This window comes from Psammomys obesus, unplaced genomic scaffold, assembly GCF_907164565.1.
Source record: "Psammomys obesus unplaced genomic scaffold, mPsaObe1.curated_primary_1811, whole genome shotgun sequence".
NCBI classification, from domain to species: domain Eukaryota; kingdom Metazoa; phylum Chordata; class Mammalia; order Rodentia; family Muridae; genus Psammomys; species Psammomys obesus.
In genome coordinates this window covers 20,032,486-20,037,383 of record NW_026596046.1, presented here as the reverse complement: position 1 = coordinate 20,037,383, position 4,898 = coordinate 20,032,486, and the positions used below count along the sequence as shown (strand labels likewise).

Genomic DNA, 4,898 nt, shown 5'->3' with positions numbered 1-4,898 from the left:
TGGTGGTGGTGGTGGTGGTGGTGGTGGTGGTGGTGGTGGTGGTGGTGATGGTTGTGTTGAAATTAATATTACAGGATAATGAAAGAAAAAATTAAAAGATTTAAGTTTAAATGAGAAAATGATAGAAACAGCCAGGTAATACACACTTCAAGCAATGACGCTAAGGGAGACAATCACAAAACTACATTAGACTAAGGATCTGCTTTCCTGAAATGCTTTTGGAACAGACAAAACCATAGATCCAGGGGAGTGGAGGACAGGAGCCACTGTTTAAAATTACAGTGCTCCAGTCCTACTGGAAGAAGACATGTCACGATGGATGATGTTTATGGCCGTGTGACATTACAGATGTGTTTAACTATCACCCATGAGCTGGAAACGCTGAGATACACTGTAATCCCAGCACTTGGCAGACTGAAGCAGCGGCAGCATGAGTTTGAGGCCAATCTGAGCTTTATAGTGAGACCCTGTCTCAAAAATAAAAATAAAACCAAACAAGCAAACAGAAGTGCACACACTTAAACATAAGTATACACATTTACACATGTTATAAATATATACACCATCTGAAATCACTGTACACAAAAATGGTAAATTTTAAGTTCTGTGTATTTTACAACAAAGATATTGGGAAACAGATTGAGGTGAAATAGACAATTATGTTCTTGTATGGAGAAAATCTTTCAGACAACCTGGAATACAGAAAAGTGAAAGACTTCAAAAGGCAAAAAAAAAAAAAAAAGTTAAAAGTCAAAAGACAAACAATATTGAAATCTTCACAACATAAAAAGCAGCAGACTCCTAACATTTCATGAAGAATTTCAGGAAAGTAATAAAAAAAAAAGCAGAAAACAGGAGCGAGCATTCAGCAAAGTGCACAAAGGCTGTGTACAGAAATTTGCTTAAGGTGAAAAGGTGTTCAGCTTGGCCTTGCTAATAATAAAGGGTGGGAATTTAAGCCTTACTCAAAAAATTAAGCAGTCAGAGAATAGCAAACTTGGGCAAGGGTGTGGGGAGATTGAACTCGTCACAGCTTAGGGGTGGGAATGTGTACAATTTGTTTGTGTGTACCCAAAGCTTTTTTAAAGAAAAAGGCCACTCTTTGATCAGCCATTTTCCTGAGGAAGTCGTTATGTCCCTGTGCACAGAGTTGTTACTGGCTGAGTGAGGACTCACTTGATAGCTAACTGTTCTTAAGCAACCTTTCCATCTAATAGAATGGTTACATGATTGCTGGCAGACCCTACAGGCAGGCATGCTCAACAACCATTAAAAAATAATGTAGAAGAATGTTTATCGGCATGTGAGAAGATTCACGATATGCTTTGAAGTGGATAATGTAAGTTACAAAATAGGACACGGGATATATCACGTGGAGGGTGGTCACCTCTGAGAGGCCGGTCCTGCCTCCTCTGGGCAGTCTACGCTGCCCAAAGCTTCTTCATAAACAACCACTGCTTCGGAGTCAGACTACACATAGTAAGTGCTTTTCTGAAAAGATTTACTGGTGTGTGTGTGGGGTGTGTGTGTGTGTGTGTGTGTGTGTGTGTACTTGTGTGTTTCAGTGTATGCATGTGCACCCGTTGTGTGCAGGTGCCTTTGGAGGACAGAAGAGGGTGTTGGATACCCTGGAACTGAAGCTATAGGCACTTGTGGGCTGACCCACGTGGGTGCCAGAACCAAGCCTTGGTCCCCTCTGTAATCCCAGCCAGTGCTCTTAACCACTGAGCCAAAACTCTCCACCTCACACACCTTCAGACTACTCGTATTTGGAAGTGAATAAAAACTTTCAAGAATAAATGCTGGACTCCTAGGCAGTCTGGGTTTCTCTGCTTTCTCCCCAGAACATTACCAGCTATCACTCCTGCCTCATGGCTCATGACCATCGGCCCAGCCTCTCTTCCTGGCTCTCCTCAAGCCTCACTATGTCATTTCCAGGGAGGGAGGACAGGCACACAGGTGCTCATTTTCTTTGACCCCATCCCTCCCTCTCCTTCGGGTCTGCTATAACCAAGCCGCTTGAGGGCTCATGACGCTGTGACCACAGGGACCTGTCAGATATAATGCGTGGCCCAGGACATCACCTCCTGCAGCTCCCATTAGCAACCCATAGCCCCCATTAGCTATGCGGGGCCTGTGGAGCCATATGTCCAAATGCCATACCATGAGTCCTCACCTGAAATGCTCCCCGTGTCCTATTCTGGTCACGCTTTGATACCTACTTGGGTCTCTTCTGGGTCAGGACCCTAGTTCCCTACCCCAAACATGCAAGTCACATCTGCAAGTAACCTTACTACTGATACGCATCATACAGGGTCCTGATCCTCAGAGCTTGCAGGTTCTGAGACCGTCATGTCCCCTCCCTCCTGTCCCCTCCTACCATCCCCCACAACTCCTGAAGGCTGCCCTCCAGAAAGGGGAAAGGAAGACTGCTACCACGGAGACTCAATTCGGTAGTCCCTCCCACCTGTGACAGTGCATAAAGGTAGATTGTGTTTCTCTTGTGTGCAGCCAACCCCCTCTAGGAGAGCTTCCACCCCAGCTCCTGTCCCAGTAGAGCCACTGGTGTAAGCAGCCCGCTCACCTCTCCTGGCTAGGGACAGACAGATTTTGTGGTGAACACTCACATTCTTGGCCCAGGAGTCACCTGCTAATTACGTCTTCGAATACTGTTGCTTTTCTCTGTAAAGCATTTTTTCCTCCCAGGAGGCTGTGCCCTGCCACGGGTGGCCTCCAGGATACCTTCTGGCCAACAGGTCTCAGTTTCAGCAACAGTTCTGCCAAACACTGCAAGAGAAGAAGCAATATCAGATGCGTTGGGGCCGTGATTCAGAAAAGCAAGCTTGTCTGGTGCAGAGAGCGCTGCCACCAAGCAAGCTTGTAGAGGCAGCCACCGCCCCTTCTGCAGACGATGGTGACTTCCTGGCCCTTCTGTGGTGGCAGCCCCGAAGGGCAGGGCCTGGCACTACCAGGCAATGACTGCCTGAGGCATCTAGTGAGTCCCAGAGCCCAAGGACTGGGGAGAGGGCGGGGATGTCTCCAGTTATCCAGTTAGTGTTTAAGGGACAGGAAATTCCTAGTGGCAAGATGACCTCATGCTGACAGGGCTGGGGCGAGTCAACCTGCCCGTGGCTCATTGGGGAATGCCAGTATCTTGTCCCAGGACAAACAGAGGCCACAGCCCACCAGTTCTTCTGAGGCAGGCAAGCCAAGGAGGCGTCTCCAGATTCTTGGAGAGATAAAAATCTTTCAGATCTAGATGCCTGATTCCTACACAAATAAGCAGCCCCTGGGCCAGCCCTTTCTCTGTAACCCTACCCCAAGGTGGGTGCCTGAGAAACCGGACCCCACTCCCACAAAGCTATAAATCACATGAATGATTTCTTCATCTTGGATGAAGTGGTGAAGGGGAGTTCAGGCAAGTCGGGCTGGCCTTCCTAAGGAAGGGGACTTAGACTGGAGGTGTGGTCCTGCAGCAGACAGTGGGAGCAGAGGGAGGGGCAGGCACCAGTAGATGGCCTTGGTCAAGTTGGCTCACTCCCTGCCTTGGCCCTGGATCAGGATGTGACAGGAGGATCTCAAAGAACGGGGAAATGCAGCTTTGGAGATCCTGTTTAGGACGTCTTTGGTTTGGGGATCTTACCCTCTGAGGCTGAGGGCTGCAGACAGAGGCCGGGGCCAGGATTTGGGGCAGCGAGGCAAGCCTTAAGGATCTTGCTCTGCCTGAGACACAGTCTTAGTGTCACAAGGATCACCAAAGGGATGAGGGCTTCTTGGAAGGGTGGTTTCCTCTCTGCTGAGCCCAGGCTCCTGGCTCTCTCACTCCCTCAGCACAGATGTCAGTCATTCACATTCCTTGGTCATTAATAAAAACTCCGCTGATGTCTACCACGCAGCTACCAGGTGGTGGGAAAGGCACTGTGAATCAGACAGAATCTATGCCCTCGGGACACTCCCAGCCCACTAGGGGAAAAAAAGCAGACAAAGAGAGATGTCATTCCTATAGTGAGCTGTGAAGGGAGAGAATATTCACACAGAGGGGAGGCACAAAGGACAGGGCGGGTGAACCCCAAGAGACATCACTCAGTGCTTAGAAGTGGAAGTCTCCAAGTTCTGGGCAGATCTGGGCTTGAGTGCAGCTCCACCCTAGCAGAGCACTGAGAAGTCATTTAACTAAGCTTGGGATCCCAGAACACACACGCACACACACACACGCACGCACACACGCACGCACGCATGCACACAACCATAATGCTCTTCTCACAAGGTGCTGTGGAGATGAAGAATTCCCATTAAGCGCTCAGCCAGGTGCCTGGTGTTAGTGATGGCTTGTTGCTAAGGTGACAGGGAAGAAGTGTCGAGAGAGAAACAATGCTGCATTCACAGTCTCCATTTGCCCCGAGAAGGAAAAGAAGCTGTCTGGGGAGGAAAATGGAGTCTGAGTGCATGAGATTAGACACATTGGAAATCGCCGTGCTGGAGGAGGGAGCAGAGCCTTTCAGTGGGGAGTACCAGAATTGGCAGGATCTGTCAAGAGACCAGCAGTTCGGATGATAAGCTCGTACTCTGGGGTGTATATCCCTGGAGGGGGTAGGCGCACAATACACGCAGCACGTGGAGACCACAGGTCAATGCCTTCCTCCATCACTCTTCACTTTATATTTTTGAGATAGGGTCTCTCAACCTGGACCTCTCACCAGCCCCGACAGAATGGCTGGCCAGCAAACCCTTAATGTGGGTGGGAACCCACCTTCCAGCTCCTGGATCACAGGTGTGCAATGCCGTGCCTGGGTTTTATGTAAATGCTGAGGAGCAAACTCAGTCCTTGCACTCTTATGGGCTGAGCCTTCTCCCCGACCCCTGATGACTTAGGATTTCAGCAGGCCAGTCGGCTCTGG

The 4,898-nt window shown here is 49.2% G+C and overlaps 1 long non-coding RNA gene across 2 annotated transcripts in view; it reads right to left on the bottom strand.

Annotated features, from left to right (window-relative positions):
• The window catches only part of LOC129688511 (uncharacterized), a 9,471-nt gene extending 6,529 nt beyond the window's left edge, over positions 1-2,942 (bottom strand). For both annotated transcript variants that reach the window (XR_008721954.1, XR_008721953.1), the window contains exon 1: positions 2,628-2,942. This is a non-coding gene — a long non-coding RNA (uncharacterized LOC129688511). The remainder of the gene's footprint in view (positions 1-2,627) is intronic.
• Between the last annotated feature and the right edge of the window lie 1,956 nt (positions 2,943-4,898).